Here is a 23544-nt window from a genome sequence, read left to right as displayed (position 1 = left end):
AAGAGTGGAAGCAATTCCTTTGGAATAGCAGTGCTCATATCTGGGTCGGGTCAGATATTAAATGATATCTTTACAGATTCCTATCTGTCATTGTAATTAACTCCTGATTATCCATCTACCATCTATCTAGATTCTATTTTTCATAAGTATACATTTTAAGAATTTATATTTATTTGTGTTTTCATTTATTTTGATAAGACAGATGTTGAGAGACAAAGGGAAGAGAAAGCAAGTGGGGGAGAGAGAGAGAGAGACCTGCTTCACTGTTTCTGAAGCTCCCTCCTGCAGGTGGGGACTGGGGGCTTGAATTTGGGTCCTTGCACATTGTAATGTGTGTGCTTAATTGGTGTGTCACCACCCAGTCCCTCTTTGGTCTGATTATCTTTGGCTTTATATATCATCTGCTTCCAGTCTCTCTCCTTATTATTCCTTAAATACCTTATAAATAGCTTCATGCCCTTGAATAGCTATATCTCATCATGGTTTCTATGTCTTCTTCTAGCATCTAGATGGCCTTGATCTAGTCAAAATACCATTCATTCATTCATTCATTCATTCATTCATTCATTATTTATTTATTTATTGCTACCAGGGTTATTGCTGGGGCTTGGTGGTTGTGTGGTGAGCTCACTGCTTCCACAGGCCTTCTCTCTTTCTCTCTTTCTCTCTCTCTCTCTCTCTCTCCTTTTTTCTGTGTAGCAGATGTATCCACTGAGTGTGACACCACCTGGCTCCTATTTCTATCATTTATTATGAAACAATATTATATATAATTGATGCAAAATATAAAACAGCACAAGCAAAATGTCCCTGGAAAAACATGAAGAAGGGGAGGTTGATTTTCCAGTGTGGATGGTCCAGTTAAAAGTCCTATAGTCTCATGAGAAAAAATCCTATTGTATTGGGGGGGGGGGGAGGGAGGCTGGCGCTTGTTTCCCCAACATTTAAAAAGTTCATCACACTAATTATCTCTTGCAGGAACTTTAATCTTTCTTTGGGAAAATTGCAAATATTCACATGTTTGGCAGAGAGAGAGGGGGGAGGGGGAGGGGAGAGAGAGAGAGAGAGAGAGGGAGAGAGAGAGAGGGAGAGATATGGACAGAGAGAGTGAGAAGCCCACAGATCTCGCTTATAATACCCAGGCCCCATCCTTCATCTTTCCAAGCCACACCTGTCACTACTCCTGTTGCACTTACCTCCTGTCCCTGTTCTGCTTTGAGAATTTAGTAGACCGTGACAACATGAGTGTGAAACTGCTAATTCACTCCTGTGTTTCTTCGGGAAAAGGTTCTGGGAGACAGTCTTGTTACCTACTGAGTGTGGGAGCAAGAGTAGAAGGATGGCTTTTGGAGAGTTGGAATCGGGGTTAGGCTGGGTCCAGCTCCCCCAGCCCCCAGCTCCCCCCGCCCCAGCCCCAGCGCAGTCCAGGGACTGGAGACATTATGAGGGTGGGGGAGAAGTGATGCTGGTAGTGGCAGTGACTGTGGGAATTGTTAGGGCAGCCGCTGGCAGAGTGCTGGCTGGTCTGGGAGCATTTCTGTGTGCAAGTGGTTACGACTCCAATAAGGGGCCAAGCTGAGCTTCCTTAAGTGCAACGAAGCTGCCAGGGCAGCAGGCCAAGGAGCACCCCGAGTGAGAGGAGCAGCTGGCTGTTCAGGTCCCTTGAGGGTGAACGCCGACATGCTGAAGGCTTCTGGAGAGAGATGGAGGGTTGGGAGGTGTGGGTGGTATCTACATGCATATCTTGCACGTTGTAGATATGCATATCTTGCATGATATGCATATCTACATGCATATCATGCACGTCTTCTTAGGACTGGGCCCAAGGGGGGGGAAGAATATATATATATTAGCATTCTTTGTCAGGATAATTTTCTAGTTTAAAGAACATAAAAAAGAATAGAAGACTTGCTGAATATATGAATATATATATCCAGAACACTGCTCAGCTCTGGTGTAATGGTGTCCAGAATTCAACCCTTGACATTGGAGCCTTAGGCAGGAAGGTCTTTTGCATAACCACCATGCTATCTCCCAGGGCCCTGACTTACTGTTTTATACTGGAACAAACCCCAGAGGAAATGCCTTAGAATAGATTTGAGAATGCTCATGCAAGACAGAGGCACTGTAAAATTACTGGTACCAGTTCCTAAGAAAACAATTCTCTCTTGCTATCTATCCTCTGCACGTTGGTATTTTAGATAACTTTGTTAAAATCTTCTTATGTATATTTAAAAAAATTAATATAGTTAATCATCACTCCAAGTAACTACATAAAGCAGCACCTTTGAAAAAAATACAAGTTTAATAGATTAGGCAATTTTTAGACATTTGTTAACTGTAGTTTTTTCAGTCCCTTCACATCCTTCCCTTAGCTGCCTACACTGGGTTTATTTTCCATCACAACCATCAGTGTTATGTTCAGTTTCACTGGGTTCTAAGAAAAGATTAGGGAATAATCTTAGATATACCTTTTAGAAAGCTTCTCTGCTATTATTCGAAACCTGAATCATCTACCTGGCCATGCCAATAAAAGAAAGTCGTCCATCGACATAGATAACATAAGTAATCGAATGTGAAAATAAAAGAAGCAAAGTATCAACTATCTCTTAGACTGTCAAACCCATCATGATGGGTTTCAGAGGGTGGGTGGTGCAGGCCCAGTGGGTGGTGTTGGCCCAGTGGATGGTTCAGGCCCAGTGGATGGTGTTGGCCCAGTGGGTGGTGCAGGCCCAGTGGATGGTGCAGGCCCAGTGGGTGGTGCAGGCCCAGAGGGTGGTGCAGGCCCAGTGGGTGGTGTAGACCCAGTGGATGGTTCAGGCCCAGTGGGTGGTGTGGCCCAGTGGGTGGTGTAGGCCCAGTGCGTGGTGCAGGCCCAGTGGATGGTGTAGACCCAGTGGGTGGTGCAGGCCCAGTGGATGGTGCAGGCCCAGTGGGTGGTGTTGGCCCAGTGGGTGGTGCAGGCCCAGTGGATGGTGCAGGCCCAGTGGATGGTGCAGGCCCAGTGGGTGGTGTAGACCCAGTGGATGGTGCAGGCCCAGTGGGTGGTGCAGGCCCAGTGGGTGGTGCAGGCCCAGTGGATGGTGCAGGCCCAGTGGGTGGTGTAGACCCAGTGGGTGGTGCAGGCCCAGTGGGTGGTGCAGGCCCAGTGGGTGGTGTAGACCCAGTGGGTGGTGTAGACCCAGTGGGTGGTGCAGGCCCAGTGGGTGGTGCAGGCCCAGTGGGTGGTGTAGGCCCAGTGGGTGGTGCAGGCACAGTGGATGGTGCAGGCCCAGTGGGTGGTGTAGACCCAGTGGATGGTGCAGGCCCAGTGGGTGGTGCAGGCCCAGTGGGTGGTGTAGACCCAGTGGATGGTGTAGACCGAGTGGATGGTGTAGGCCCAGTGGGTGGTGTAGACCCAGTGGATGGTGCAGGCCCAGTGGGTGGTGCAGGCCCAGTGGGTGGTGTAGACCCAGTGGATGGTGCAGGCCCAGTGGGTGGTGCAGGCCCAGTGGGTGGTGTAGACCCAGTGGGTGGTGTAGACCCAGTGGATGGTGTAGACCCAGTGGGTGGTGTAGACCCAGTGGGTGGTGTAGACCCAGTGGGTGGTGTAGACCCAGTGGGTGGTGCAGGCCCAGTGGGTGGTGCAGGCCTAGTGGGTGGTGCAGGCCCAGTGGGTGGTGCAGGCCCAGTGGATGGTGCAGGCCCAGTGGGTGGTGTAGACCCAGTGGGTGGTGTAGGCCCAGTGGATGGTGTAGACCCAGTGGGTGGTGTAGACCCAGTGGATGGTGTAGACCCAGTGGGTGGTGTAGACCCAGTGGGTGGTGTAGACCCAGTGGATGGTGCAGGCCCAGTGGGTGGTGCAGGCCTAGTGGGTGGTGCAGGCCCAGTGGGTGGTGCAGGCCCAGTGGATGGTGCAGGCCCAGTGGGTGGTGCAGGCCCAGTGGGTGGTGTAGACCCAGTGGGTGGTGTAGACCCAGTGGATGGTGTAGACCCAGTGGATGGTGCAGGCCCAGTGGGTGGTGCAGACCCAGTGGATGGTGCAGGCCCAGTGTGTGGTGTAGACCCAGTGGATGGTGCAGGCCCAGTGGGTGTTGCAGGCCCAGTGGGTGGTGTAGGCCCAGTGGATGGTGCCGACCCAGTAGGTGGTGCAGGCCCAGTGGGTGGTGCAGACCCAGTGGATGGTGTAGACCCAGTGGATGGTGCAGGCCCAGTGGATGGTGCAGGCCCAGTGGGTGGTGCAGGCCCAGTGGATGGTGTATACCCAGTGGGTGGTGCAGGCCCAGTGGGTGGTGTAGACCCAGTGGGTGGTGTAGGCCCAGTGGATGGTGCAGGCCCAGTGGGTGGTGCAGGCCCAGTGGGTGGTGTAGACCCAGTGGGTGGTGTAGACCCAGTGGGTGGTGTAGACCCAGTGGATGGTGTAGACCCAGTGGGTGGTGTAGACCCAGTGGATGGTGTAGACCCAGTGGGTGGTGCAGGCCCAGTGGGTGGTGCAGGCCCAGTGGATGGTGCAGGCCCAGTGGATGGTGCAGGCCCAGTGGGTGGTTGCAGGCCCAGTGGGTGGTGTAGACCCAGTGGGTGGTGTAGACCCAGTGGATGGTGTAGACCCAGTGGGTGGTGTAGACCCAGTGGATGGTGCAGGCCCAGTGGGTGGTGCAGACCCAGTGGATGGTGCAGGCCCAGTGGGTGTTGCAGGCCCAGTGGGTGGTGTAGGCCCAGTGGGTGGTGTATACCCAGTGGGTGGTGCAGGCCCAGTGGGTGGTGTAGACCCAGTGGGTGGTGTTGGCCTAGTCAGTGGTGTTGGGATATTGTGAGTTAGACATAGAAGTGTGACACTTTACCCTTAAAATCTTATAATTTTATAGACTGGCATTGTCAATAATAAAAAATGTAAAAAAGAAATGACCAGAAGAGTTTTTATATATTAAGTACTTCTGTACTTCTCCATTCCTGACTTATTATTTTGTTCCCTCTCTCCACTAGAAGCTACCCTTGCATTGACCTTAAGGCTCACAGCTTTGGTAAATCTGCTGTTAGTAAGAATTCTCTTGGAGTGTTGTAGAGAACGATCAACATTTGTTAGCAGATTTCATCACATTGATATTAAATATTTTTCAAAATAGACCATCTATAGAAATAAATTCTTTCCGTAAAATAAAGGCACTGGCCTGAAATTCACAAGGGACATGACTTTTATTATTTCACTTATGAAAGGGGGCAATGTTCTGTAAGAATCAATCTTATCAGAAACACAATGGTGTGGGTGTGGAGAAAAATGATTTTTGGTAGGAGTATAACTTCGTGTTGGCACTTGAGAAAAGATTGTGGAAATATTTCTGTTACTTAGCAAAGCCCACTATTAATTACATCTGCAGAGAATGTATCAACAACTTCTTAAAATATCCCCACCTCATAAAAATCAAATTCGTATCTCCCAGAAACTAAAGCTGCCTCTCTTTGATGTGACTTTTTTTTCTTTTTAGAGGCACACAAGATTTAAAATTTTTTTTTTCATTATGTTTATTTATTGACTAGAGACAGCCAGAAATTGCGAGGGAAGGGAGTGGTAGGAAGAGAGATGGGGAGACAGCTACCACACTGCATCCCCAGTCAAAGCAAAGCTTTCTCCTTGCAGGTGGGGGCTGGGGGCTCGAACCTCAGTCCTTGCACATTATAACAAGTGTACTTTCACCTGCTGCTGAGAGTTGATTTTTCTGTCCATGTTGCAACTGATCTCTCCTTAGAGTCTATTCACCAACACATCCCACAGACTGTCAAGTAAAGAGGGTAACAAGAAGAAGCCAAATATTTGATTAGCCCCTATTTGAGTTTCAATAAAAGAGGTTTTATTGTTATTGTTTTGGCTTTTATAATGAACATACAAGCCATACCTTGCTCTGAATTCTTCTGAATGGTAACTGAGATGCTGCAAAATACACCTGGTGAGTGATTTAGATCACCTCAGCTCCATAAGTGCATTTACTCACGGAGCTTCTGTGCTCAGTAGATGGAGCGTTGACCTGAAAAGCAAGGGGGGGGTGTTGACTGGGAATGCGGTTCAATAGTGACACATGTGTTTTTGCATGTTTGCGGCCTGGCTTGAATCCTTGGCACTGCAGGAAAGAAGAAGGGGACACACGAAAACCCCAAGCAAACAAAATAAAAGAAAACAGGCTGAAAAAAACAGTTAAAAATAGTAAAGTAAAAGTTAAAAATAGTAAAGTATTATTTAAAAATAATACTTCCCTAGGAGATCATTACTCTGTCTCAGAGATTCTGCTCCCCTGAAGCTGGGCAGCAAGCTGGACATGGGTGTTTGCACTTGAGTCTGACACAGGATGTAGTCACTCTGTCTGTGGGGCGGGTTCTCCTTTGCACATGGGCAGGCGACCATGGAGGAGGGAGGGTAGAAGGTCCACCCTGGGGTTCCTGGGGACCCTGCTGATGAGGGCCAGTGCACGGAGAGGAATCACGACCTCCTCTTTCAGAGAGACAACTCGTTTATTTGGGGGTACAGGTAAGGGCTACGAAAAAGTTAAGGTAATCATTAATCCATACACAATACGGGGTTAAATCTTGTCCTATTTGGGCCCTAATCGGGGAGTCCTGAGATTCCCAAACAGACTTGATGGGCCTAGACCTCAAATAAATCCCTCTCCCCATTGTTACTGGTCATCTCTATCAGGAACAACAAAATAGACCCCTTTGTGGGCCCCCATAAGGCCTTGCCCTCAACTTGGATCAAAAACAACAGAGAATGTTCCATCCTCCGAAGGGAGGATGGACAACATACTCTGCTACACCTGAGGAAGATGGGTCCTGATACTGGGGCAGCTTGGAATGTTCCTACTCATGACCACAGAATGTGAGCTCAGATCTACAGGGATGCAGAGGTCACACAGGCTCCTAAGCTGAATATGGGCCCCAGATCACATCATATTGATGGGTTTACAGTCAACAATATTTATACCCCTTTCCCACATTAGGGAGCTACTCTCTTCTCTGATGCAGCTTTCTGGTCCTTTTTCCAGCCATGACATCATCTCCCCAGACAATAATTAGGATCCACCTGCATATCAGATGTCAGGCTCAGGCAAACAAACAAACAAACAAACAGAAAGGCACTAATATAGCTACAGGCCCTTTGAAATCTGATACGCAGGTGGATCCTAATAAGTAAAATAGTTTGTACATGTGGAACATTTCCCACTTTTCCATGTAACAATTCAACCCCCACTGGCTCCTTCTCTGGAATTTTTTCTGTGGAATTTATCCTTATCCTTATCATTTGTCTTATTTTCATTGTATTTCTTTTTATTACTGGTTTATCAAAGTAGTTGTATGACTAATGTATTAGTTCTATAAGAAATAAGCAAATATGTCCAACCACCTACTTTAACTTATTTTTTGGTAATTTTTATTAGTGATTTAATAATGATTAACAAGATTGTAAGATACCCCAAGACTTCCTCTTCTCTCTTTACCCACATATGAAGGTCTAGTTTAAAGACAATCTGATCCACCACTTCTTCTACACTTTCTCTCCACTGGTCACTATCTTTTCTGAATAGCACTTAAACATTTTTTATATATTTTTTCTTTTTTTAATATTTATTTTATTTATTCTTTTTTGTTGCCCTTGTTGTTTTATTGTTGCAGTTATTATTGTTGTCGTCATTGTTGGATAGGACAGAGAGAAATGGAGAGAGGAGGGGAAGATAGAGAGGGGGAGAGAAAGACAGACACCTGCAGACCTGTTCACCTCCTGTGAAGCAACTTTCCTGCAGGTGGGGAGCTGGGGGCTCGAACCGGGATCCTTACTCCAGTCCTTGAGCTTCATGCCACCTGAGCTTAACCTGCTGTGCTACTGCCCGACTCCTAAACTTATTTTTTTTTGTGATACACCTCATGTTTCTATTCAATATGTGTTAGTATGTAGAATGGGAAAGGTGATCTTGTCTGCCAGCCATGTTTGCAAAGTCTTCCAAGTTTATAAGCTGTCAGCATCTTCCTCTAAATTCACTCTTAATATTTTGGATGAGAGGGAATCTAGGACTTAGATCACCTTGTCTAACTTGAAGTTAGAGATTTTCCACATGCAGTGGATCTCAGAGAAACATCTGAACATAAATACTGGACATAATTTAATTTCATTTTTACTGAGAGATTCTAATTATTATTATTATTATTTTAACATTTATTTATTCCCTTTTGTTGTCCTTGTTGTTTTATTGTTGTAATCATTATTGTTGTTGTTATTGATGTCATTGTTGTTGGCTAGGACAGACAGAAATCGAGAGAGGAGGGGAAGACAGAGAGGGAGAGAGAAAGACAGACACCTGCAGACCTGCTTCACTGCCTGTGAAGCGAACCCCTTGCAGATGAGGAGCCAGAGGCTCGAACCCGCATCCTTTCACCGGTCCTTGCACTTCACACCATGTGCACTTAACCCGCTGCGCTACCACCTGACTCGCCTGAGAGATTCTTAACTGGCTTGCATGGTGCTTTCAGTGATTAATAGTCATGACTTTTAACTTAGATAAAGGCAAAACTTTGAAACTATGAATTCATAGATACAGGTATGGGGATGCGAATGGCGTGAATGATAGCCATGCTAATAAGCACTTGAGTGGATTCTGCAGCAGTTGGCAGACTATGATCCGCATAGTGGAGCAACTGCTAACTTAGCTCCCATTTGCTCGTCTTTTGATTCTCATCGTCAGAGGTGGTGTCCATTTTCCCAACTTTTGAGAACTCAGCTCGTCTTGAAACTGTCTTCTTGTAAGTCTTTTCCTCGGCTGTGTTCCTTCGGTCTGTCACTTCACTCAGCAGGTTGCTGTTATGAACTTATATATCACATTCCTCATTAGTTCTCTACACTCACTGTCCTTCTCCTCCTCCGTTACTGTTCTCAATTCAGTGAAGCATCTCTAGGGTAACAGCTTTGAAGTTTCTGTCAAGAAGATTATATATGTCAGGTGAGTTTGGGGTTTTTGTCACAGTACTCTCTCGGTTCAACATTGTAGGTGAATTGCTTGTCTTCCCAAGGTTTGATTCACTGCAAAGATGCTGAGACAGTGGGTAGTGGGGCCCTAAATGGAACCAGATGGAGAACAGAGAAGCAGGGAGCCTCACTGGAATCCAGAAAGCTGTACCAGATAGTCATGGTCCAAACCAGGTATAGGCTGAACTGAACCTGGGCTAATCCAGCACTGGAAAGCCCAGCTCAAACAAATGAATTGAACTAGGAGCACCCTGAATGTAGGACTATGTGAAAGCTTGGTAGAGCTGAGGGGAGCTCTCCCATCCTTGGATGGAGGTCTGGAAAGACACCCCACTTGTTAGCCTCTCTCCTTATAGAGATGAACCACGAGGGAAAAGTCTCCCAGACTCAGTTTCTCCTTGTTAGTTTCCCAAGGTCACAGAAAGCCTACAAGCCTCTCACACTTAGTTTCTCCCTGCTAGTAGCAGCCAAATGGCTGCCTGCTTGAGGGTTCACTCAAAGTTCACACAGCCACTTCATCTTTTGATCACAAAGAAGAACACACTCTCTCATACACCCCTAACACCAGACAGTGAAAAGCCCCCAAATCTTATTTCCTTGTGCTCTTTGATATCTGTGATTTACATCAAGTTTTGCTTTTCTTTTTCTCTACCTCACCTTACTGGTTTAACCCCTATGCTTCTCTCAAATGCCTTTGGATTATTAAACTGCCTGCATCATGGAGACTAATCGTTTTGACCTTTATGTATCTCATCAGTTCTTGTCATACCAGCCCCCTACCATGGGGCAAGCTGACCTTTAAGAAACCTGTAATTTCTGACATATGTGAAAAATGTTCTTTGTTTGACTCTGTATATAAACCTGTACCCATCTGCAAATAAATGAGTGTTCGTACCAGAGTACTCCCCGATCCCTCCTTTCTGAATCACACGGTCCCTGAGAGCCAGTGAGGGAGGACCGGAGACTTGCCCACTGGCTGGATCCCCTCCACGGGAGTGCCAGCACCTGAATCCAGCAGCCATTACAAATACAGTCAGTCTGCAGAGCATGGCCATGACAGTGGTTGAAGGAAGGGGCCTGTGGCAATGAAATCCAGTAGAATAGATGGAAATAGCAGTAAGATCCTAATCCAGTTGCATGGAGCCAAGGAGGTAATAACTTTTCAGCTTAGTTGTGAGCCTCTCTGTCCTTTCCACCTTTTCACTTGAGCTCCAAGCTCCCTTCTATGCTAGTGCCCTTCCCATGAGTGCTAGAATGTTTGCTATGGTCGTGTTGTTGAGAACAACTAGAGGCTGCCAATACACAGTCACCTTAGCTGGAACTCTAGTAACTCTTTTTTTTTTTTTTTGGTCAACAGAATGTGGAGAGGTGACAAGAGGCTAGTTTCACACCAAGGCTTCATAAGGCTTTGCTTCTTTGCAACCCCATCAAGAAAATGTGATAAACAGAGACCAGACTGCTCCATGATGAGATTAGATAAAAGAGACCAAAGTCTCCTCAATGTGGGTATGCTAGGTCAGCAAGCTCCCACACATCCTTCAGTCAATTCCAAATACAAAATCCCAGTCAAGGGGCCGGGTGGTGGTGCACCTGGTTGAGTACACATGTTACAGTGCACAAGGACCCAGGTTCAAACGCCAGGTCCCCACCTGCAGGGGGAAAGCTTTGCAAGTGGTGAAGCAGGGCTGCCGGTGTCTCTCTGTCTGTCTCCCTCTCTATCTCCCCCTCCCCTCTTGATTTCTGGCTATCTCTGTCCAATAAATAAAGATAAAAAATTCAGAAAAATATTTTTAAAAAGTGACAAAATCCCAGACAAGATCACCTGCAACTGTTTCAGATAAACAAGATTACCTAGATGACCCTCACCCTCAGAGCAAAGCCAAACTATACATGTATGCCACAGAAGTTTTGTTAAATTGTAACAGTATAGCTATGGAGAGTCAACGAAGAGAATGAGAACAATTTGCAAAACACTGATTTACATGTTTTACTTCGTATGGCTTTTACTTTTACTTTTTTATTTTAGATGTTCTTCCATTAAAGACTCTAATTCAAAATCTGTCCTGCAATAGGTTGCTGGAGGAACATAAATTAAAGTGGTATCTGTAATTTAGATAGACAGGGATCCATGAATCTATTACTTCTTCTTTTCTTTTCTTTTCTTTTTTTATTAGTGATTTAATGTTCATTTACAAAATTGCAAGATAACAGAGGTACAACTCAGTACCGTTCTTACCACCAGAGTTCTGGATCCACAAATCCCTCCGTTGGAAGCTATAACAAACAGTTCTCCCAAGGTTGCAAATCTGGGTCAACTATTATTCCTACAACTATTTGTCTATATTTTTATATCTTTGGCCTTTTATTTTATTAGTGATTTAATGATGATTAACAAGGTTGTAGGATAAGATGGGTACAATTTCAAACGGTTCCCACAACCAGCGTTCCTTCCCTTGCTGCTGTTACTCTAGGCGTTTAAAGCTGTGAATAGATGTGGAAAAATGGGTAATAAGGACTCCATAAAAGACATGAAATAGAGGGAATTTTTCCAGTCAAATCTGTTTTCATTATCACTCATTAATCTTTCTAGTTGCTTAAAAGTTTAAAGATGAACTCGGACTGACCAGTACAGTAAGCTGCCTTCTGCTTAGATTCCAGGGCAGAATATTGTCTCTCACCTGAAACTTTCTTAGTCTAAGGAAATCAGTCTTCTACAAACAAATATTCTAACTGTGACAATTGGTCTCAACCAGTTCAAATCCAGTAGTTTCTTTGACACCTAACTCCTTTTACTTTTAAATTTTCTTTGGCCTCAAGTTTTCAAAGAAGCCTAGTGCCTTCATATTATATTTTCCATAGGATAAGTAGATTAACAATGTCAGAGGAAGGACAAACAGAATGGAAACCAAATTATAAGATACAGATGCTAAGGTCAAGATGATTCAAGGAGGACAGGCTGTGATTGTGAGTGAACTCTGCCCTACTCCCTACTTTATTTTATTTTATTTTATTTTATTTTTTTATCATTTAACAGGCTGTCCAGCTAGAGTCTGGTAGTATATGTCATCATCTATTTGGATTTTCTGGACTTAAGAGTAATTGTTCTGAAGGCAAGACTGTGCCATATTTATTATATATGAAACATTTTGCCAAGACTCAATCAATATTTACTAAGAATAATCAAAATTTCCTCCAACTCATTATTCTAATCATATTTATTTTCCAAAGCTGTAGATTCTGTTTGCCACGGGGACAGATAGCCTGGCACAGTAGTTTATATTAATCAATCAAGAAGAATTTAAAAAGGATAAATATAGGAACACTCCAATACATAATGAAGAGTAAAATGCGTATATTAATTTTCATGCAATAAAAATGAAAATTTCTTGTTTGACATCACATCCATACCCCAAGAATAAAACAACAACAACCCCTTCCTAGCCTGCTGTCAGTGTGTGACTCTAACACTAAGCAAACGCTGGACTCACACTGAAAGTGTTCAGTTTTCTTTAAACATACATATTAGTAATAAATTATATTGAGCTAAAAAGTTTTCAAAGTTCATATCTGCTTGTGGTGTATTATTTTTTCTCATTTTCTTCTAACCACAGTTTAAAGCTGTTTGGTAGTTCTCCCAGAGTAATACTTAAATTGTGACGCACGCCATGCCGGTTTATTGATTTTGAAATGTCAAGTCCAGGATAAGTGGCATGCTCCTTGGATTTCAGGATTCCATTTTATATTTAAAGATTCACTAGTGGTCACTGAAGCGCTTATTTATTATGTGTTTCCCTTTGTCACCACAAGGTGGCAGTGACATGTCATAACATCAGTGACCCTTCAGTTCTCTTTGTTTTTCCTCGGTGAAGAACAAATAGTTTTTTTCAGAGAATGAAGAGTTAAAAGAGACTTTTTAGAATGAAGGTCAACAACAAAATTTGTTAAAACTGTTATTTGAATGTGGAAAGATAGTTGTAGAGATGATGGTTGGATCACGTCTACAACTTTAGGGGAACTGTGGTGGATTGCAGTGGGGAGAGTGGAGAGTCAGAACTCTGGTGGTGGAAATGATGTGGATTCAAAGCCCTGTCAACATGTAATTCTTTAATATAAAAATAAATAATTTAAAATGTGATTATAGTGAAAGCGGCCCTATTGGAAATTAAATAGAGCATATTATATATATTTTCTTCTTCATTCCTAATTTTTTTTAAAAAAACTCCAACAATTTTGTGTTAGGCAATTTTTTTAGATCTCATAAATATTTGTTTATTCAAGCTGTAAATTATTACATCAGATTCCTATAATGGACTAAATAAGGACATGTTTGTTTGCAAAGGATTGAGGTCACAGTGCTCTAATAAAAGTCAGCCCCCATCATAATAAAGATACTTGTTGTAAGATTCAGAATCTTGTAAGGTGGGAGAGAAGTTATATTAAAAGCCTTCATGTTGACGTAAAAGAGTGAGGGAGGACAGACACGATTTCTGCAAGAGAAGCCACGATATACAGTGAAAAATGAATATCATTTTTAGAGCCATAGAGAGCAGAGTAAGAATGCTGATTCCAGAACTTATAACACAGTTAGGGCTACTAGGAGAGCTTTGGAAAGTTAATACAAGTAAAGTGCTCGATAAACAGTAAGTATTCAAGGCTGCTATTTATCTTCTTTGTAGGCTTTTATGAAAAAAGTACAAAAACTTTGCTTATTAGATCTTTATTTTATTGTTTTTCTGGGACTAGTGTGTCCTTAGAATGCTATACAATTTCTCTCATAATTCTGCAGAACACATAAATCTAGGAAGACCTTCATGCTATAGGGGCAAAGAAACCTCCCCCATTCCAGCCCTTGGTCAGGTTATCAGATTTGGTAGGAGAAAAAGAATGAATTTAATTACATATTTATGGTGATTCTACAGGTCTATAAATTCTACTCGAAACAGAACTGATCAGGAACTTTTTCCCCCTAGAACTAATGAATGAAATAGGGGTCTGGGGCTTCCAAGGGAAATGGGAATTTATATACCGGGTAGAAGGTAACTCATAGAAACCAGACACCCTATGGGCACATGCCTGTCCTGCAGTGTAGATGGATTTTGCCAGGTGGATGTCTTCCTGAAGCTGAGTCTGAATCTTGATCATTTTCATTCTTGAATGTTGTTAGGGGAGTGGCAAACCTTTCTCCTGAAGCCTCAACTAATCTTTGAAATCATGCATGTGCCAAGGTCATTTGTCTAAACAAACAAACTTGTTCTGGGCATCTTTTAAAATTTTTTCTTATTTTTTTGTTTTTTATTTATAAAATGGAAACATTGATAAAACCATAGGATAAGAGGAACACACACACAATTTCCACCACCAGAACTCCACATCCCATCCCCTCCCCTAATAGCTTTCCCGTTCTTTATCCCTCTGGGAGTATGGACCCAGGGTCATTGTGGGATGCAGAAGGTGGAAGGTCTGGCTTCTGTAATTGCTTCCCCGCTGAACATGGGTGTTGACAGGTGGATCCACACTCCCAGTCTGCCTCTCTCTTTCCCTAGTGGGGAAGGGCTCTGGGGAAGCAGAGCTCCAGGACACATTGGTGGGGTTGTCTGTCCAGGGAAGTCTGGTCGGCATCATGCTATCATCTGGAACCTGGTGGCTGAAAAGAGAGTTAACATATAATGCCAAACAAGTTGTTAACCAATCATGAACCTAAAGGCTGGAATAGTGCAGATGAAGACTTGGGGGGGGGGGTGTCTCTGTTCTGTACATAGCTAGTAGGCATATTTTAGTTATATTCCAAAGTGCCTGTGGCTATACTGTTTTGTTTTGTTTTGTTTTTGTTTGTTTGTTTGTTTGTTTTTTTGTCTGAGCCTGAAATCTGACATGCAGGTGGATCCAAGTTATTGTTTGGGGAGATGATGTCATGGCTGGAAAAAGGACCAGAAAGCTGGATCAGGGAAGAGAGTAGCTCCTTAATATGGGGAAGGGGTATAAATATTGTTGACTGTAAACCCCATCAATTTGATGTGATCTGGGGCCCATATTCAGCTTAGGAGCCTGTGTGCCCTCTGCCTCCCTGTAGTTTTGAACATCTTAAGGACATAGTGAGGCCTGTCTGAACCTCGGGGAGGCTGCTCTTCAATAGGAATGGCCACGGTTGCGGGTTTTCATAATGTAAAAACTTTTTTTTTTTAAGTTTGGAGCAAATAACATATAGTTTTTAATTTGAATAAACAGCAGACGCAAAGCAAAGGCAAAACTTGTCAATTGGAACTTTTATTATTAATAAGAAAAATCAGTCCAAAACTTTAAAAATCCAATTGCAAATCTTTTCATGGGAGACCAGACAGTTGCTGGTAATACAAGCAAGGAGGCCATGAAATTAAAACATAGCTATATGAATCTAAAATTAAATTCACAATAAAATCTCTTCACTGGGTAGCTTCAGATATTTGATTCCCGGTCTTGCTACTTCTTATTTATTAAGGAAAGTGGACGGAATTAACCCGAAGTAGCTGAGAAAGATTACATGAGTGATTGTTGATCTTGAAACCAAACTGAGGGGGATACTTGAGTAGGTTTGACACGGGATAAACTGGGTTGAAAGCCAAACACTTAACTGAATTGGTCATCCTTTCCAGCTTGCCTGTCTCTCCGAGGGTCGTAGAAAGGTGTTCAGATGTCTTCATTATGTTGCTCTCTCCTGCTGCCCCAAAAGGCATGGGCTTCTCATTAACTTAATTGGAAGCTTCTGGGCCCTTTCCGTTCTCACCATGGAATACACCATGATCAGCAATGTCTGTCATTCCTGATTTATTGTTTGATAGCTGAAGTGCTGCTAGACTTGGAACACCTTAAGGAATCCACTCTCTTGGGGTAGAATTTAGATATGGTGTACCACTACAAAAAGTAGCCTATCATGAATGCCAAATAATAAACAGAAACACGTTAATGAACTTTTAAAATACAATTGAACTCTATAGAAAATATCTTTTTGGAACCTAATCCAAATGATGTCATTATGAATGAGAGACTAGCCTCTCTCTCTCCCTCTCTCTCTCTTTCAGATTGTGCTAGATGCCCCACTTTGCAATTTACTGATTAAATGGCAACTGAAAGAAAACTTGCAAAATATACAGACTTTTAGAAATTCCATTGCCAAGAAGACAGACACATCCTATGAAACTAGATGGGTAATCTTCTAAATTATGAAGCATGTGAGGCTAAGGCAAACTAAGGAACTGGCCACAGTTTGCATGACCAGACAGAACTAGAGGGAGATGGAATAAAGTTTTGCACTGTAACAGGTCGTCATGAAGCTATATGGGACATGGTTCCCCTGGAAGGTTGAAGGAAATAATAGTTCCTATTTCCCGTATGGGTTCTGTCTACTAAGATCATCACCAAATCAACGTTAGACCATTTCTTTAAAGATGGCAAAGCAAGTTGGTAAAACTGAGTAAGTCTTAAGGGTGTTAAGAGTTAAGTCACCTATTTAAATAATTTATACTGGATATAAAATGTGTTGGGGATGGAGGGTGGATGGCACTTATGGGAGGTCACTTGGAAAAGGATAGGAAAAAGAGCTGTGACTTCCACAGACTTTAGTGGTTGCTTTCTCAAGGTGAGATTGGGTTTCCTAGTTCAGCAAGGTAGAAGAAGCCCTTCTGTGTCAGTTGCGTTGCAGGGGGAGAGAGAAGAGACTGGAGTGGAGCGGGAACACACATCTTTATTCATGTGGGCACCCCAGAAATGGGTGAGTGCAGAGTGGTTCAGGCCACGTGGAGCTAGCAAAATGGCCGCCTCCCACGACACCTAGAAGCCCTTCTCTGGGTTGTGGAAGAGAGGAAAAAGGCAAGAGAGAGAGAAAGGCGGAAGCAGGAGAGCTTTCATGGGAGAAATTCTGAAAGTGGCAAGTCGGGACAGGGCTGGCTAGAAAAAGGGGGTGGAGAAAACAAAGCACTCTGGGCAGCTAGGGTTTCAGCTCCCTTGGCAATGGGCGATACCCTGAGGGCATCTGCAGTTACCCAATACTTCTGAAGGGACACTTCCCTGTATACTTGCACACGTGCTTCGCAAAAGGGCAACTTTCCTTTGGTCTCCAGATTTCTTTCTATGTCATAATAATACTTATGCCAAAGGGACATATTTATAGGTGGGAATTTTTATTCCACACAAAGGCAAATTGCTCTCATGTCTTAGAGTCATAACTGAGGATAGGTGTTGGTGGGGGACCACCTAGTTTATTTATCTTTTATAAAGAGAATGCCATTTGAGGGCCGGGTGGTGACATGCCTGATTGTTCACACATATCACTATGCGCAAGGACTCGGGTTCAAGTCCCTGTCCCACACCTGCAGGGGGAAAGCTTCATGAGTGTTGAAGCAGGTTTCCAGGTGTCTATCTTTCTCTTTCCCTTTCTATCTCCCCCTTCCCTTTCAGTTTCTCCCTGACTCATCAAATAAAAAGAAAGAAAGAAAGAAAGAAAGAAAGAAAGAAAGAAAGAAAGAAGAGAGAGAGAAAGAGAGAGAAAGAGCACCATTTGAAACTACCAGAATAGAATGAAGACAGACTTCAATCTGCGTTAATGGGAAGACGGTGAATTTAAATGTGGGTGTTACAAACTGCTCACCACTAAAAAAGGCTTATGGAAGGGGCAAAAGCTGGCCTGTGAAAAGCAGATCAACTCAAGCTCCAACAAATCTGAGAAGATTATGGGGCTTGTGTTTCAAAAATACGTCTCATTCCCAGGTGGGCGTTCAGAGAGAGTGACCACTTGGGGAGAAGAGGCCCAACCACACAGCCATCTGTTTGTCATAAAGTATTTGTCGTTAGACTAGCCAGAGCTGGCAAAGGTGATGTCACGAGGACTGAATCACAGAGCTAATGCCTATAAAAGTTTGAAATAGGGAGTCCGGCGGTAGAGCACTGGGTTAAACGCACGTGGTGCAAAGCACAAGGACCGGCATAAGGATCCTGGTTCCAGCCCCCGGCTCCCCACCTGCAGGGGAGTCGCTTCACAGGCGGTGAAGCAGGTCTGCAGGTGTCTTTCTCTCCCCCCTCTCTGTCTTCCTCTCCTCTCTCCATTTCTCTCTGTCCTATCCAACAACAACGGCAGCAATAACAACAACAGTATTAACTACAACAATAAAACAAGGGCAACAAAAGGGAATAAATAATTTTTTAAAAAAAGTTTGAAATAAAATCATTAACAATAGATTTTCCCCAGAGGTGTTAGTGACAGCTTCCTAGTAATATTCCCCCCAACCCCCTAGAGGCCTATATGACTGACTCCTAGATTATATGTGGCAAGCAAGATGGTGTCTGTAAGGCATGCTCACACACAAGGTTTCTAATACTCAACTTTAGCTCTGTCTGGGAATAGCAAATTGGCAACTACTGGGTCATTAAGTTCTGAGATTTTTTTTTTCTTTATTGGGGAGATTAATAGTTTACAGGCGACAGTAAAATACAGCAGTTTATACATGTCTAACATTTCTCAGTTTTCATAATAACGTAACTCAGTTTTCATAGCCCGCCTTGGTCCTCCTCCATCATCCAGAAGGAGCTTCCAGGACCCTTCCCCCACCCCAGAGTCTTTTATTTGATGCAATACACCAACTCCAGTCCAAGATCTGCTTTGTGTTTTCCCTTCTGTTATGATTTTTGTCCTTCTGTCTATGAATGAGATCACCCCATATTCATCCTCTTTCTGATTTGTCTCACTTAGCACGATTCCTTCATGCTCCTTCCAAAGTGAGGTGAGGAAGATGAATTCATCACTTTATTAGCTGAGTGGTGTTCGTGTGTGTGTAGATCACAATGTATCCAGCCACTCCTCTGCTGTTTGTCACCTGAGCTGCTTCCAGGTGTTGGCTATTGTAAGTTGTGCTGCTATGAACACAGGTATACTTAGTTTTTTGGTTTTTTTTTCCTTACATATCTTTCTTTACTGGGAGGATTAATGGTTTACAGTTGTGAGTAAAATACAGTAGTTTGTACATATGTAACATTTCTCAGCTTTCCATGTAACAGTCTAATACCCCCTAAATTCTTAGACTTCTTGAGTACAAATAGGAACAGAAAAACAATCCAGAAAAGGATTAGTTTAGGACTAAATTAGTCGAGATAATGTGTGTGAGAGTGTAAAGGAATCCCCAGTACCCCTTTCAGAGGGCTTTTCAGAGACTGGTAAAATAATCTAATAATCTTAAGCACAGGTGGCGCAAAGCACAAGGACCGGCATAAGGATCCCGGTTCAAACCCCGGCTCCCCACCTGCAGGGGAGTCGCTTCACAGGCGGTGAAGCAGGTCTGCAGGTGTCTATCTTTCTCTCCTCCTCTCTGTCTTCCCCTCCTCTCTCCATTTCTCTCTGTCCTATCCAACAATGACAACAACAATAATAACTACAACAATAAAACAAGGGCAACAAAAGGGAATAAATAAATAAAATAAATATTAAAAATAATAATAATCTAATAATCATCAAGCATATCAATATTAAGATAAACTAAAGGTAAATTTGTAAATGTCTTGCATACCTTCTATACTTTTTATGTGCGAGAGATGCAGAAATTCTGGCTAACTCAGCACGTGGGCCAAGATGCATGATCATTAGACACCTGCCATTATGAAGAGGACTTCAGGAGGAGGAAAGGAAGAACTATGGAAAGTTACCAGAGGGGGCCAGCACAGCAGGTTAAGCACATATGGTATGAAGCACAAGGACCAACATAAGAATCTTGGTTCGAGCCCCAACTCCCTACCTGCAAGGGGTCGCTTTACGGGTTGTAAAGCAGGTCTTTAGGAGTCTATCTTTCTCTTCCCCTCTCTGTCTTTCTCTCCTCTCTTGATTTCTCTGTGTCTTATCCAACAACAACAACAGCAATAACAACAATAACAAAAACAAGGACAACAAAATGGGAATAATGGCCTCCAAGAGCAATGAATTTGGAGTGCAGGCACCAAGCCCCAGTGACAACCCTGGAAGCAAAGGAAAAAAAAAAAGAAAGTTCCTGAATATAGGGCAGAGGCAAGAAACATATGTGCTTATAGACTTAAGTTCTGCCATCTGCATTGGCTGATTCCTCCTTAGAAAAAAACTTACCTAAAGATATTGGTTTTGCTATGAGAGTGGATGGGATACGGAGTTCTGGTGGTGGGAATTGTGTGGAGCTGTACCCCCTCTCATCCTATGGTTTTTGTTAGTATTTCCTTTCCACAAATAAAAAAAAAAGAAGATGAAGAAGAAGAAAAAACAATTTAACCTTTTGCCAAAGACGTATTTGGGGGATGGCATCTTTTCTTCCCTCAGGGTAGAATATGTAAATTATCTAGTAGCGTGCTCTACTTGTATTGTGTTTAATAGATGTTCAGGCTGGTTTACCCAACTTCTAAGGTGGTGGTGAACTTATAGTGAACATAGTGAACTCTAAGTGAGCTTACGAGCAGGCAGCTATTTGGTCTGCTAGTAGGGGAGTGAACTAAGTGTGAGAGGCTGCAGGCTTCTGTGAAGCTTTGAGAGACTAACAAGGGGAAACTGAGTCACAGAAAGCATTTCCCTCTTAGCTCCATCCCTAGAAGGGAGAGACTGACAAGGGGGGTGTCTTTGCAGACCTCCATCACAAGGATGGGAGAGCTCCCCTAAGCTCTGCCAGGCTTTCACATAGTCCCACAATGGAGTCTTATTATTTCTGACAGCATGAATTTTTCTTGGCCAAATATATTTTTTAACATTTTTATTTACTGGAAATATGTTTTTTTTTTTGTTTGTGATCTGAAAATCTTCAGTAAATCTATGTTGTTTAGTTAAATTAAGAGAGTAGTCTTGAAGGTTCACATATGGGTTCTGATCTTGGTCTCCAGAGAACAGTATCTTGTCTTTGCCCTTTGGGCTTATTTTTAAAAAATATTTATTTATTTTCCCTTTTGTTGCCCTTGATTTTTATTTTTGTTATAGTTATTGTTGTTGTAATTGTTGGATAGGATAGAGAGAAAAGGAGAGAGGAGGGGAAGATAGAGACAGGGAGAGAAAGCTAGACACCTGCAGACCTGCTTCACCACTTGTGAAGCGACTCCCCTGCAGGTGGGGAGCCGGGGGCTTGAACCGGGTTCCTTATGATTAGACTCAGGAAGAGAGAGATGAATACAGGATAACTCCATGTGTAAGAGGAACTCAGGAGATAGAATTAGAAGGATAAAACAGGAGGAAACCTGGACTGGGGGGTGGTGTACTGCGCAAAGCAAGGGGGCATTGGGAAGGGAAGGGAATAAGGGGTCTGGGGGTAGGGGAGAGGTAGTTTGGAATCCTAGATGGGGATGAGGTGGGGTAAGAATATGAAGTAGTGGGGCTGGCTGGTGGTGCACCTGGCTGAGCACACATGATACAATATGCAAGGACCCAGGTTCAAGCCCCCAGTCCCCACCTGCAGGGGGGAAGCTCTTTGAGTGGTGAAGCAGGGCTGTAGGGGTCTCTGTTTTTCTCCCTCTCTACATCCCCCTTCTCTTGATTTCTGGCTATCTCGACCCAATAAATAAACAAAGATAATAGAAAAAGAATATGTAGCGGACATCTGCTATACAAAACTGAGAAACCACACATATGTATAGACAAAGACGCTGTGATTCACTATCACACTAATAAAAATAAATTAAAAATAAAATGAATGCATACATCAGGGAAATACATGCCAAGCGACATACATAAGGGTAGTTTACGACGGCGAGATAAACAACAGCTTCCTTGTCTCACTCATTATGGTAACTCACCTCTCTCCTCCCAGCTCCTCAACCTTCAGCTCTTACAGAGGAATGAAAATGATGTCACTGTGGTAGGGACAGCCCCAGTCTCTGAAGGGAGGTTAGGGTATCCTGCCCTGCCCCTCGAGGAAGACTGGTCCTGCAATGAGTGCAGCCTGCAGTGTTAACCCAGCTGTGACCATGAGCTGCAAACTCACACCAATAGGGACTCAGAGGTCACACAGGCTCTGGTGATAAATATTATTTATGGGCCCTGGACTGGGCGGACGGAGGTAAATAGTTAATAGTATCCACAGAATTTTTTTTTTCTTTTCAGAAATGGGAGCTATTCACTGCCCTAAACCAACTTTCTAGCCCTTTACTCTGACACCATGTACTCAGACGATATTCTTATCCAACTTCAGGCTAGCTACCAAGCTCAAGCAAAGCGACCATAGTCAGAGGCCCCTAGAAACATGCCTAAAATGGGCTTTCGAGCATTCTTATACCCTAAGACCCCTAATCTCATCTGCTCTATTTCTGCTTCTTGGGTCCTGTTCACTAATCATTCTGTCTCACTTGATGTCCTGCCACCTTCCAGACACCAAGTTGTAGACGCTGCTGTGATTCCATGCTGACCTCTCTGGACAGACGACCTCACCGGTGTGTCCAGGAACCTCGCCTCTTCAGAGCTCTGGCTCACTGGGGAAGGACAGAAACAGGCTGGGGGTATGGAACAACCTGCCAAATGCCCACATCCAGTGGAGAAGAAATTATGGAAGCCAGAACTCCTACCTTCTGCACCCCGAAAACAACCTTGATCCATACTCCCAGCGGGGGAGAAGCGGTAGGAGGGAGAAGATAAGAGGGCCCTGAGCTCCAGCTCTATTAGCACCGGAGAGAGAGAAGGAAAAGGAGAGGGACATATGGAGGTAGTTATGATGTCATGAGTGGCTTGGAGGGAAAGAGAGGAGTGAATCAGAAAAAAAAGGGGCAACTATGTATAATGTGGACAGATAGTTGTAGAGAAGGTGGTTGGTCCATGTCTATATTCCTAGGGGAACTGTGGTGGATTGCAGTGGGGAGATTATACTCCTGTTGACATGTAGTTTTTTAAACCGATATCCAATCACAAATAATTAAAAAAAAAAAAAAGATGTTGCAGTTTCTATTTGGCTGTAGAAAAATGTTTCACTTGAACCACTAGAGGGACCTCTCTTCTTTGAGAAGGAAAAAAGTTGACCATACATAAGGAATTGACAACTTGAAATGACACTAAGTGGGACCTCAATATAACTCTAGAAAATTTCAAAGATGTTTCAAAGTCTGCAAGGTCTAGGGACTCTGTTCCTGGGGGTGGTCTGGCCTTGCTGACTTCCTGAAAGAAATATGGCCCATGTGGAAGTGGCCATTAAACAGGCTGTGAGTTACTCTGGCTGACTTCAGTGGTAGCTGAAATACTGAGGAGACAACATCAATAGTTCACTTTATTCAGACTAATTGTCACAAACTACTATTGAATTTCTGGTCTTATGTCAGTAACTCCTGTGATCTGGAAGTCTGGAGAAACTTTGCTATTTTCACTCCTGAGAAGTTTGAAATAGAAATGACAGTCAACATGGTGTGTGTGTGTGTGTGTGTGTGTGTGTGTGTGTACACTACCAGGTGAACTCTCCAGTCCAAATAGGACTTTATTTATTATTTTTTTCTTCTTAATTTTTTTGGTATTATTGGTATTTATTTATTGGATAGACACAGCCAGAATTCGAGAGGGAAGGGGGTGATAAAGACGGAGAGAGACAGAGAGACACCTGCAGCCCTGTTTCACCACTCGT

The 23544-nt window shown here is 43.5% G+C and overlaps 1 long non-coding RNA gene across 3 annotated transcripts in view; it reads left to right on the top strand.

Moving 5' to 3' along the window:
• The window catches only part of LOC132532831 (uncharacterized), a 65704-nt gene extending 47677 nt beyond the window's left edge, over window positions 1-18027 (top strand). For all 3 annotated transcript variants that reach the window (XR_009544773.1, XR_009544772.1, XR_009544774.1), the window contains exon 5: window positions 16039-18027. This is a non-coding gene — a long non-coding RNA (uncharacterized LOC132532831). The remainder of the gene's footprint in view (window positions 1-16038) is intronic.
• The last annotated feature ends 5517 nt before the right edge of the window (window positions 18028-23544 follow it).

This window comes from Erinaceus europaeus, chromosome 14 (genome assembly GCF_950295315.1).
Source record: "Erinaceus europaeus chromosome 14, mEriEur2.1, whole genome shotgun sequence".
NCBI lineage: Eukaryota > Metazoa > Chordata > Mammalia > Eulipotyphla > Erinaceidae > Erinaceus > Erinaceus europaeus.
The sequence above is the reverse complement of the archived record's forward strand: the minus strand, read 5'-3'. Positions and strand labels throughout refer to the sequence as shown.